The sequence below is a fragment of the Lycorma delicatula genome, chromosome 1 (assembly GCF_047948215.1).
Source record: "Lycorma delicatula isolate Av1 chromosome 1, ASM4794821v1, whole genome shotgun sequence".
Taxonomy (NCBI): domain Eukaryota; kingdom Metazoa; phylum Arthropoda; class Insecta; order Hemiptera; family Fulgoridae; genus Lycorma; species Lycorma delicatula.
In genome coordinates, this window is record NC_134455.1 from 116,324,356 (window position 1) to 116,338,199 (window position 13,844).

General features: G+C 31.6%; 1 protein-coding gene across 3 annotated transcripts in view; it reads left to right on the forward strand.

Annotated features, from left to right (window-relative positions):
- The first annotated feature begins 420 nt into the window (after window positions 1-420).
- Window positions 421-13,844, forward strand: part of LOC142321524 (tudor domain-containing protein 7-like) — a 217,360-nt gene continuing 203,936 nt past the window's right edge. Inside the window, exon 1 of one of the 3 annotated variants that reach the window (XM_075359715.1) lies at window positions 421-793. The gene's annotated coding sequence lies outside the window, so the exon portion shown is untranslated. The remainder of the gene's footprint in view (window positions 794-13,844) is intronic. The other 2 variants (XM_075359681.1, XM_075359705.1) reach the window with 2 other exon arrangements.

Genomic DNA, 13,844 nt, shown 5'->3' on the forward strand with positions numbered 1-13,844 from the left:
TTATATGTTTAATTTTGTATTAACTGTAAAAATATACTTATCGTTTATTCCATATGCTAATTTTAATTATCTTCGAATCAATTTAAAATTTTATGTAATAAATTTAAATCAGTTTGATTTAATACTGCAAGATTTTCCCGCCGTTGTGTAGTGACTGTGCGTACGAAAAATATTCTAGGAAATACTGACATTAAATACTAAAAAAAAAATAATAAATAAATAAAAATTAATGGAAGTTTTATTGCTGTAGAATAATGTAATTCTTATAAATTTGTTCTTATTCTTAGCATGCATATGTGTCATTTCATAAATTTGTATATTTTTTCGTTGTAAAGGTAAAAAATAAAATTCGGTTATGAAGGTGTACATATATCATATATGATGGTTTATAACTCCTGTGTTTAGTTTTTGTAGATACATATTTATTTTAACTACAATTGTCAACATATTTTGTAATAGATAAAATTTTTTATAACCTCGTTAAAAGTGCACTGGATGAATACATTATAATGAGGGTTGGTGTGTGCAGTACCGCGATAATGTAGATGTCCTGAATAAAATCGACTCTCTTAGGTTAGTCTTGTTTGATCGTGTGCCAGGGTTAAAACTGTTTGATTCGATAGGTTTGCTCTGTTCGTGTATTTAAAATAATTTAATTGAAAGCTACTCTGTATTTTAACGATTTATTTTAATATAGATTACTACAAACTCTTTTAAAAACGTATCATTTTTACACGTATATTGGGACACGCAATTAGGAAACGTCCTCTTCAATGCTGTGGTGGGTGCTAAGGTAATAACTTTTTATTCATCTAATCATCTGGCATATTTATTTTTTGGTGTCATTTTTTTTGCTTTTTGTGTTTTTGCATGTTGAACGATCCTGCTGTACTGGTGTCTTTATTAATTTATGCAGTTTTTATTGTATTTCTGTTAAATGGATTATAAATGTGTAAGTTGACGTACGCCAGAATTTGCAACTTGAATTAATTATATTTAACCCACATATTAACATATTTAACCTAACAGTTTAAATATGTTGTTTTGTATTTTATTTTATCTGTTTGGCAAATTTATAATGGTCAATAATAAATGCAGTTTTCAGGATTTTTAAAAAATATTTCTGTGTTGAAATAATATGTAAAACAAGCAGCAGTACAAATTATAGTTTAGTTTCAAAATTCTTGTGAATTGACCCGCTACATTTAAATATTTAGTATTCAAATGACTACTTAGATACTAAATGTTTGATAATACTCCAGCCAACTTATCTGTTTTATTCATTGAATTACTGAAGTCCAGATAACTGTTATTGTTAAATTTGCCAGGACTAGGAAAAATATGAAGCAGAAGTTTTGAAATTAGCCTCTTATGTTATTAGCTAATCCCATCCTATTAATTGCTAACAGGATGAAAGTACATCCTAGAGTCAGTCGCACTCAGTGTTGTTTGTTATTGTTATTGTGGTACAGTTTATTCTCATGGATTTAGCCAATATCATTTAAAAATTTCTTTGAATCTCTTCAGTGTAACAATTATATTAGCTGATACATTCACCTACAATGAAACTATCTGTTTGAGGAATGAAGTTGACAGTCTTGCCAAGAACCCCATGAACCCCTTAGTGAAAGAATGTTTATTATGGCAAACATTTTTCATTTGTTTGGTAATTTTTAACAATTACTTGAACTTAAAGTTTTCATTCTTTGATATATATATATAGTAGATACGCTTAGGATCAAGAAAACATGAGATGTAAATGTTGAAAGCAGATTTGGACAATGGATGACCCATGCAAGGTCGAAATCCGTGCTGCGTTATGGACACTAGTCAATTAGCAGTCAGATCCTAATCGTTCTACGGAGGAAGAGGTTAGGGTGGAGGTTATTAAGTACAAAGATTATAATTAGGATTTTTTAGAAAGAGAAAGAAACTATAAAACTAATCTTAATAGTTCAAGAGTCTGACTTGTGGAGTTAGCCATTGAAGATGACTGACAACACTCGTTGTAAGTTGATTAACCATCATACATGTGATTAATAGCACAGAACAAGTGGTAAAGTCTTTCTCTGTAGCGATTATATTACTGTTTAAACATTCAGTCAAATATCCAATATTGTCAATTAGAGGATAGTTTATGTCGTGATTATCGTGAAATTTGTACGTAATTTTTACATCACTTATATGCTAGCTTTGTGTGTTGAAATTTTACATTTCAGCTTATTTTAATTAATGTTTTCATTAAAGGCATTTATTCAAAATGGCAATCACTTTTTATAAAAAAGAAAACTCATGTCATTTGGTAACATAAATCAACAAAGCAAAGAATTCGTGAGACATTTTATTCAATTGCCTGCAGTCTGATAAATATTGAAAAATGGTGAAAATAGTATGAGTTATTTCATAAGCTTGATACTGCATTATCATCATCATCTGGTATTTTGCCTGATGGCAGACCCTTTATGCCAAAGCTTTATTTAATAAATTGATTAAGTAGGTTACTGAAATGGAATAACATTTGTACAAATTTACTGTTTGTTGTAAGCATTTCTTTATGGCTAATGCCTAAGTATTTCAATTTATACATATAGAATATTAAAAAAAATATATATATGTGTATATGCACACACACACACACACACAACATGAGGTGCAACAATAAAGTAATGAAACTGATTTTTTTAGGAAAATGTGGCAACCCTGAAGTTGTCACAGATACTCCTTCTTTGACCTTGATCTTCCCGCCACTAATAGTCCAAGCAGCACATCTGTACAGCCTTTCAGTCTTGAGTAGTGTGTAGTAGTAAGTGAATACATGTTTTGGTTTCTTATCACAGAATATTGGGCAAAGGTATGCCATTTCTTTTTGTGTTATCTGTGAGATTGTGACGACAACCTACAGTAAGGCTCGGAAGGAAATGAGGTTATATCAAGAGCTCAAGTTTTTCATTGACATAAAATGTTTTGTGAAGGCAGAATGAATGTTGAAGACGAACCAGTGTAGTGGATGACCACCATCAACCTCACTGACAGATGTCAACATGGCCAGGACGCGTGAAATCATGTGATCAGAAGATTATTTGAAAATTATTGCAGAAGTGAACATAATTGGAAAACTGTTTACCAAATAATAACAGAAGTTCTGGGCGTGTGAAAATGGTGTTCAAATGGATCACCCAGACCAAAAATAATTCATGTTGAAGTCAAAAAAAAAACTTCACAAGCATGCTTATGTGCTTTTTGATTCCAAAGGCATTATTTATGAAGAGTGGGTGCCTCTTGGTCAAATAGTTAATCAATATGTCTACAAAGACTTTGAAAATGACTCCTCTATGTCTGTTAAAACATTGTACAAGTTGAATTCTTCATCATCATAATATCCCATCTCATGCTGCATTGTCTGTACAGCAGTTTTTAATCAGAAAATCCTGCATTTCAGTACTGCCGCCACTGCCACCTCATTCACCAGATCTTGCCCAGTTATTTTTTTTTTATTCCCAAGAGTAAAATTGGTGGTCAAGGGACACCATTTTCAAACAACAAAAGATGTCCAAAATGCTGTGATTATTGTATTAGACAAAATTCCAGAAGAAGTAGTTCAGAAATGTTACTAGCAGAAGTAGTGGAGTAGATGTGTGCATACAGAAGAGAACTACTTTGAAGGAGATTACATAACAGGTGACTAAAATTTGAGTAAACATTTTTATCACATCAGTCTCATTACTTTGTTGTTACACCTCATGTGTATATATTGTTCTGGTAAAATAGTCTTGGTAACTTTGTCATAATTGATTAAAAGATGGTGGGTTATTTCATATGTTTTGTGTTTTATTGGCAGTTCTGGGTTTTTAAGAATTTATGTTTTTATTATTATTTTTTCTTTATTACAAAATTAGTATTTGAGTGTGTGTTTCACGTACTGCTTGTTGTCTATGTTTTACTCTCCAAATAATTTATACATATTTAAAGCGTAGTTTGTTGTAACATAGTGTAAAGCATTTTTTTGGTAGTGGGAAGATGACTACAAAATGTTATCTTATCATAAAGGTCATTTGAGTACTTAAAAGTTTCTCCATAAACTTATGAGGAAAATGAAATCAGTCAGTACCATACTTTCTTTTTAAGATTTTAATCATGATTTTTTTTTTATAAAAGTTAGAGGCTCGCGTATAGCCACTATGGAACTCAGCACCCTATTTTTACTTGATATTATCGATAACATTTAATATAATGAGTCTTTTTTTTAAAATTCTTTCTTTATACTTGTACAATATATAATCCTTAAGCTTAGTGTCAGTAGCCATCCTCGTCTTTTTATGATAAAGACACAAAAATCTTTGAATGGAACTGTGCGCTTCACAGTTACAGTGGTATGGTGTTTGGCTGTTGTGCACATGCGCACATAGGAAGCTGCACATGAGGGTGCGGGGGAGAAAGAACACTGTCGCTCTCACAGTACCAACCCTGGCTTGTTGGTGGCAGGTAGTTTTCTTTTATTCCTCATGTGTATGTAATGTTACTTGTTCATTCCCTTGTCTAGTTTAGTCTGTGGAAGGAATATGAAATTGATTTAGTTGTTTTTTTAGTAGTGGTCAGAAGATGGCAGAAAGCAAGGGCTCTTTGATTGCCAAATCTGTCCAAAAACACGCTGGAATGGCAAAAGGGAAGGTAATTAATAAAAACAAATTATGTATTTGTTTCCATGTACATAGAAATTTAAATTAAGCTCCATTGGACTATAGTGTTTTTAAGCAGATATTTAGTTATTATCTAATAATACTAAAAATATTATCTGTATTGACAGTTTATTATTTATTCCGTTAAATTGAATTGAATAGTTTTTAAGGACAATGCTTTATCATATTCTTGAATATGATAAGCGTAGAATTAGATTATTATCCTGCTTCCAGCTATTCTATTTTATTCATTTTTTTCAGTTCTTTTATTTTACAGAAAACTTTAACCATGGCCTTAACAAGGTCCAGAAAAAAAGTTTGGAGCAGCACTCACACTAATTTTAACTGGTTGGGGGGGTTAAAAATTCTTTAAAAAATCTTTTTTACATTCAAATTTTCTTTGAAAAAAGTTCTCTTATTAATCCAAGAGAAATAATTCAGTGATAATCGAACAACTATAAACAAAAATTTAACACGCATAAAAACACTGCTCACAAGCTATCACTGCAGCCTGATGCAAATTTTTACGATTAATTGATGTTAGACTTTTAGAAATGTACTGGTATATGGCAGGTGAAACACATATTAAAAACCTATGTGATTTTCTTTAGCCCTTAGCTCAGCGAGATGTTTTGTTAAAATGTTCATTTTTTGGTTTTTAAAACTATTAACAACTTGTATTGATGTAAACAAAGTAAAATGAAATGTTGATGCAGATTTTCAGAAACTTGGGTAATAAATTTAATTTGGCATGAAAATTGATCAGTGGAATATGCAATTTTTTTTTTTTTTTGCTAGCCATTTGACTGGTTTGATGCACCTCTCCAAGATTCCCTATCTAGTGTTAGCTGTTTCATTTCATTATACCCCCTACATCCTACATCCCTAACAATTTGTTTTACATATTCCAAACGTTGCCTGCCTACACGATTTTTTCCTTCTACCTGTCCCTCCAATATTAAAGCGACTATTCCAGAATGCCATAATATGTGGCCTCTAAGTCTGTCTCTTCTTTTAGCTATATTTTTCCAAATGCTTCTTTCTTCATCTATTTGCCGCAACACCTCTTCATTTGTCAGTTTATCCACCAATCTGATTTTTAACATTCTCCTATAGCACCACATTTCAAAAGCTTCTAATCTTTTCTTCTCAGATACTCCGATCGTCCCAAGTTTCACTTCCATATAAAGTTACGCTCCAAACATATACTTTCAAAAATCTTTTCCTGACATTTAAATTAATTTTTGATGTAAACAAATTATATTTCTGACTGAAAGTTAGTTCGGCATTTTATATCGCTCCTGCTTCGTCCATCTTTAGTAATTCTACTTCCCAAATAACAAAATTCTTCTACCTCCATAATCTTTTCTCTTCCTATTTTCACATTTGGTGATTTAGTGGTGGTCCATCTTCATTATTTCTACTACATTTCATTACTTTCGTTTTGTTCTTGTTTATTTTTATGTGGTAGTTCTTGCGCAGGACTTCATCCATGCTGTTCATTGTTTCTTCTAAATCCTTCTTACTCTCGGCTAGAATTACTATTATCATCAGAATATGGTATAAAAAGTAGTTTCAATAAAGAATGAGAGAATTTATAAGGAAGGGTCTGTAGGACCAGTATGAGGAAGAGAACAATCCGTGACAATTCTTGGTGTAAGATTCATCATTTTAGTACAAAATATTTGTTGTTCATTTTTCATAGATTTAGCCTTTTTCCACTTATATAATTATTCTTAACTTCAACTATATTTACTCACTAAACCTTTAGTACAGGAAAATACTTTCACAGTAATAGGTTACAGATGAGAAGGTGATCTTTGTTAACTTTGCTGTCAATAGGTTTTGAAAAATGTATAGATTTCTCAGCCAAGGATATTGGTATTTTTAAAGCTGTAGACCAAGCAATCATGTTCAGTAGGTAAACTAACGTTAATGCTTTGTTTTGTATAAATGTAATAACTAACTACCTTCATATGGTTTATCCTCCCAAGTTATTAACCAAGTATGCAATCAGACATTTGCTAGTCTATATTCTTGGGTAGGTTAATGTTTTTATTAATGGTAATCGGTCTTGAAGGTTTCAGTGTTACATTTGCCCCATTTTTAGCCAATTCGTCTGCGGCATCATGCCTACAACACTTGTGTTCACAGTATTATTGCATAAAAAGTATAGCAAAGTTCTATAATTATATCTGATGGACCGGATTAGAGAAAGCCTTTTTATTTGTCATTGTTTGCAGTAATTTGTAGAGGTAACTTCTAGTCTTATAATAACTGCATAAAACTTAAAGGAGCTTGTAAATTTACTTCACTAACTCTTTTCTTGTTCTAACTTCTTGTATGTAAGTTTATCATGTCTTCCACAGCAAGTAGTAATGTTGCATTAGATTATTTGACGAAAGGCCGGCATAAAAATTCAGTCTCCCATGCCTAATCTCATTGTTTTATAAATTATTTTCATTTCCTGCATTTTAACATTTTTTAACAAAATTGGACATTATGATAAAGAAAATTATTTGATTTCCTTTTAATAGAGGAATGACTTCTGAAACAAGTCTAGTTAGTTAACCTGTTGCGAACTAATTTTTTAAATACAGTTGATTCCGGTTGATAGGACTGGTTATTCGGGGGAGCCGTTTAATTGTAGCATTTTGTTAAAACGGAAACATATTGGTATAATTCATGTAAAATTACGCCGGTTTAACAATCCAAAATGCCGCTTTCAAGGCCCACTAGCTTGTTCGTTTTTTTTTTCTTTTACTTGTAAAATATCGTAATTTTGTTAGCTATTTAAATCGCTTGACTGTTGTTGAATGTTGTGTTGAGGAAGGTGACTCTCTTTTTTCCTGTTTAGCCTCCGGTAACTACCGTTTAGATAATTCTTCAGAGGATGAATGAGGATGATATGTATGAGTGTAAATGAAGTGTAGTCTTGTACATTCTCAGTTCGACCATTCCTGAGATGTGTGGTTAATTGAAACCCAGCCACCACCAAAGAACACCGGTATCCACGATCTAGTATTCAAATCCGTGTAAAAATAACTGGGTTTACTAGGACTTGAACGCTGTAACTCTCGACTTTCCAAATCAGCTGATTTGGGAAGACGCGTTAACCACTAGACCAACCCGATGGGTTTTGAGGAAGGTGACTGACTTCCTTCTATCGCTGATATGCACAGTACGTAGGCGTGGCAACACAGATGACATCATGCATTTATGATAAAGCAAATATTTTAGTTTATTTATTGCGAGTCCGTTCATTGTGTAAGGTGCTGTAATCGTTTTTCCGTAATTATTTTTAATCATTGGTCCATCTGTTACAAATACATCGCCTTATCTGGCTCAAAAAAACCAATGGATCGAATTACTGTGCTTTGTTACGCGAATATGTCTGGCAGTGACAAATTAAAACTTCTGGTTTTTGTAAACCACGATGTTTTTTAAGTGGGCTAGAATGGAGGGTTTATCTGTTCACTACTATTTTAATAAAAAAGCCTGTATGACGAGTCTAATTTTTCGTGATTGGCTGAGTGCTTTGGACGACGAGATACAGAAAAAATCAAGATTGCCTGTGTATTGGTAACCGTGCTGCCCATCCTTATGTAGATTTACAAAACATTCAAACCGAGTTTCTGCCATCGAATACAAGTTTAATTCAACCGCTTGACATGGAATAATAAAAAATTTAAAATTTATGTACCAAAATAAACTGATAAGTTACATTTTACAAGAAATTGAAGGAAATACGTTGAGTTCTTCGGCTACGACTAAAGATTTAGTGCACTTGTAAATTTTTTGCATGCAATTCAGTTCGTAGCCAATAATTGGGATGAGGTGAAAAGTATCACTATTAGAGATTGCTTTGCCAAAAGCGGTGTAAAAGTCAATGCCGTCGATGATACTGAAACAGTCGATGCTGATGACGATGATAAAGATTTTGGGTTCACCCAAAAGAGTAAGATTACACTAGAGTAAATATTTTGGGTTCAGAATTCCCCTGATGGGAAATCCCTTTAGATTGTTTACAATGTGTGGGTAGCAAAGGTCATTATAAAATCGATCGAGAAAAATCACTTCCGTGTATTTTTTATTATAATACTAGCTGACCAGGCAATGCTTCGCTATTGCTAGATTTGAGTATATATGCATATATATATATATATGGATTAAATTAACGCAATTGAAAGTTTGATAAAGCATTAGAAAACTGAACATTACGGGACTTCACAAAATATAACCTTTCACCTTTTCCCCTATATCTTTTCCCATTTCCTCTTTCCCCTTTTCACCATTTTTCCCGCGCGTAAATCGGTCCAGTAGTTTATAAGTCTACAGCGGACACACATACGGATATTACCATTTTATATATAGAAGTAGAAAGTCTGTATGTATTTGTTTCATAAATATCTCGACATCGGCGCCACGTAGCATGTATAGGTTTTGCAAAAATATTTATTTTCAAGTAACTAATATATTGTCGCATGGCTCGCGGCTCAATCAAGATATTGAGATTGACAATTTAGAATTTTATGTAATTATAGTTTATTGGTTTAAAATGTTCATAATTACAACCAGACAAATTGATAATAATAACAGTGGTGATAAATACAATAATGATAATAATAATAAATAAGTGACAGTAATAAAACAATTAATGAACACAAATAGTAATATAGGAACAATCACAGTAATAATCAGGGTAGGAGTAGACGATGATTATATTACATATCAATAACAACAAATTAATACATGACATAAAAAAAATAAATACGACATAAAAACAGAGCATAATACATAACGTAATCGTCAAAGATAACATTCAAATATTGCACATCAAATAGTGATAAGTGAATTTAATAGTAAATATTAAATACAGATTACACACAAGATTGAGTTCAAAATAAGTAATCTTTCGGAATTTATTCAAACCCATCAACAAAGAAACCACTAGTTTTAACCGTTTTTAACCACTAATTTTATTTTAACAAACAATCATATAAAGTTCACTTGCAAGTACCTTTGCTGTTTACCCTAACAGTTTATGAATGAAGTGTATTGCATTATTTCATTCACTTATACACCTACAGTTTTACTGTAACTCACCGATAATATTTCTTGTTTAATGGAAATTACTCATGGCGTCATCTTACTCGTATTGAATTGGATTCAAGACTCTCCCTGGACTGATGTCTCGCAGACACACCCGTGACTCTCGCTGGACTGGTTCGCAAAACTCTGCCGAACCCACACAACTCGCAGAATTGCCCTTGCGGGACTGATTCGTAACGTCTCGCAGACTGGTTCTAATAGAACTGATTTTTAGCTGATCTTCCAGATCTATTTATACTTCTAGGCACTTTACCTTCCTTTTTCCTGTTTAGCCTCCGGTAAATACCGTTTAGATAATACTTCAGAGGATGAATGAGGATGATATATATGAGTGTAAATGAAGTGTAGTCTTGTACATTCTCAGTTGGACCATTCCTGAGATGTGTGGTTAATTGAATCCCAACCACCAAAGAACACCGGTATCCACGATCTAGTATTCAGATCCGTGTAAAAGTAAGTGGATTTACTAAGACTTGAACGCTGGAACTCTCGACTTCTAAATCAGCTGATTAGGGAAGACGCGTTCACCACTAGAACAACCTGTGGTGGGTTTAGCCACTTTACCTGCTGAACCGGTACCCAACTCGTAGCGTGAGAACAATGGCTTTCGTTCACATGTATTCCATAACAAGGTCTGGTGGCTTTTCTCACTGTAGAAATATTTGCTTATTGTGTGTCAGCGGGCTGTCTTTAACAAAAGACGAACCGACCTATTTTTTTTTTTTTACAAAAAGTTCTCCTTTTTGACCCTTTCTGGATTCTCCAATTATTATATTTTCTATTACTTTCATAATAATTGGCAAGAATCCGTTACTCAAGCCCGCTATACCGGTCTTGTTGCAATATATTCTGAATATGAGCCAAGTCGGACCATAAATAGAATTTTTTTTTTAAATATCTTGACCCCAGCCTCACGTAGCGGGTTGAAACTAATTGAGAAACCTTCGCGGGTGTGCCTACAACATCTTACCAAAGTTTCATTGCAGTTGGATGAATGACATAGGAACGCATATAGGACAAACACACATACATACATACATTTATATATATGTGTGTGTGTGTACTTGTTAGTTCCCTAAACATTACATAAAAATTTGTCTGAAAAGACTTTTGATACGACCAATCCTTACGCAACGGATTACCAAAATATTGCTGGAATTGTAAGATGGGGTTTGTCGTATGTTAAACATGTGAAACTTTTTTCACATGCAACCATTGTTGTATTGAGTAAATTTGAAGTTTTTCTAAACTTTAAGGTGGAAATCTTTATTATCCTCTACGTAGCACCGGTGAAATCTACCTGTGCTTTCCGGCGTGCCGAAAGGGATTTTTATTTATTTTAAATAAATTTCAGATTTTTTTGAACTGTGATTTTTTTCTGTTAACATTAAATAAATTTTCTCGATTCTCTAAATCTTGTTAAAGGTATAAAAAAAGGCTTTTGGTTTGGTTTAGAATTATTTCTGTCAAGTTTTATTTTAAATATAGGTCAGATTTTTTAAACTGATTTTTTTCTGTTAATGTTATACAAAATTCTCAATGTATAAATTTTGTTTTAATGTTTTATATGTTTATTGGTGATTTAAAATTTGTAGGCTTTTTTATTTTTCAGAAAATTAACTTTAGAATAAATAACAAAGAATGAACGTAAAGTAAAACAAGTGTAAATAACAGTTTTTAAGTTGGTTAGAATAAACTATGAAACCTTTTCAAATAAACTTGTAAAATCACTAATTTTCTCCCAAGTTTGTGTCCAAAGAATTTCAGTTGTTTCATTTTACTGTTAAAGAAGAAATTTGGCAAATTTTTTACTAGCTTAAACTCATAAACAAAGAATTGCTGAACCTAGATTTGTATAAATGTTTTTTTTTTTCATTTGTAGAACTCAATCTGAATATCTATCTTATTATGGATTTATTTTATCTGTATTCATGCTGCATGTGTTTTTCTTTCTTTGTTTCTTATTGCGTAATTTCTTGTAATTGTCGTACAGATCGTTAATCTAAAAATATTTATTGTGTATAATGTAGTTATATACTGTGTATTTGAGATAAACAAGTTTTTGATAGGAAACAATTAATTTTAACAGGAAATTATATTAAAGATCTTAAAAAAATTAAAGCAGACTTTTGTCTATGTTATATACGAAGTCACATTCTGTGTTACATTTGAACCAATTTTTTTTTTTTTTTTAATATGAAAATCAAATAACATATTAGTTTTCTTTTGATTAAGGAATATTTAATTATACTAATTACAACTCTTTCTTCCCATTTAAGATGATGTAAAAATTAATTAAACAGTATTTGTAAGTTGGTACCAACCATATCCACTAGAATGTGGTAAGTATATACATAAATTGTAATTGCATGGAGCATTCCAAAAGGAAACTGAATTTAGTATGCTTATGTTTTGTGATAAAAATTTTTTTGTATGATAAGTAGTTAATTGATAAGGCCAATTTATTTCTTTTATAAAAACGATAATCACTTCCATACATTTTAGACATTTCACAAGTGTTTTTGTAATCAGAATTATATTCAACATCTTCTTGAGTCTCGTGTTTAAAAAAAGAAAAAAAAACTCTAATCATTGTGATCATTCATGACTTCATGAAAGTAGTCATTTTTTAACTGATGTAAGTAAGGTTCAAGTCTTTTTTTTACTACTCCTATTTCTGTTACAATAGTTTTCTTATTTTATTTCTCATTTCTTTATTTACAATGCCGTGTTGACTGTTTAGTTGTTAACCCTTTGGTTGACCGTTCATTGATTTTTTATGACTGTTGTGGTGAAGCATTACTTTAAATTTTTTATTGGTATTAGAACGAACAGTTTTAAAATTACATGTAAAAGTATAAATAATGGACAGTTCATTATAGTTATGTTTCATCAGTATTGTATCTTGTGTATAAATTTAGTTTAATTTTTTTTTTTACTTTTGTTAAAGAAAAAACTTACCTATGTAAGCTTTGGTAAAGGTGTTTTTATTCATTTAAATGTGTTCTCTCAGTGTAAAATATTTTTAGTACTAAAAAATACTAAATAGTAGTAATAAACACTAGAACATAAATATTAACAGAAACTTAAATTAAATAAAATATAGAAGTTTGAAAGTGGATGAAAGTATTTTTATTTACGTTTTATCAAATTAAATAACTGTTAATTAGTAATTTTTAATGACTACAAATTTTTATCCTTACGTGTTTTTGAGTAATACATCACTGATTAATATTTATGTTTGAAATCGGTTGAGCGATAGAAGGTGAAAAAACAAAAACTGAAAAAGTCTTGCAAACTATTTCGTGCGTAAACCGTTGCTGTGATGATTCATTGGTTGGGTTTGAGTCATTTTATTTAATAAAAACAGAAACTTGTATTTTTGGGGTAGGAAAAATTAATTTGATATTTTTAAAATAAAATCGCGTATTCATTATAATTGCTGTTTCAGAAACTTATAAGCCTAATTTTCATTCGTTGTGAACTTTTATCCATTTAGCTTAGATTTTTATCCTATTTCGAGTGTTGTTTAGATCAGCGGTGTCAACAATTATCTTCTCTAGTCGTGAATTATTTATTAGCCTTCAAAAAAACCTTTGTGAGAAAGTATTTTTTGATAAGTGATCTGAAAAAGAAATACTGAAACAAGTTGCTTATTGATCTAATAAACTTACTCTCATTCAATTCTAATACAGTGATTGTACTGGGACACAGAAGGATCATTCCGTGTCAAATCAACAAGGTGGATATAGCCATTCACAACCTGACCGACTGGGATTTTCTTGAAGTTTGGTACGAGTTAACTGTTGATAAGAGTTATGAGAAAATGCTGAATTTCAGTCCTTATCATTAACCGTTTTGTTTTTAGAGCCCCTTAAATTTGCTGGAAAATGGAAAATTTTCACTTGCGACAATAATGTTAGGTTTACATAACTTTGTTATTTATTAAGGTTCTGCTGGGCGTGCCGACGGCACGCCTTCGGGCGGGCGGCGTCTCGGAATGGAATTATTAGGTGTTCAAAATTGATTACTTTTGACTTTCCGCTAGTGATCGGT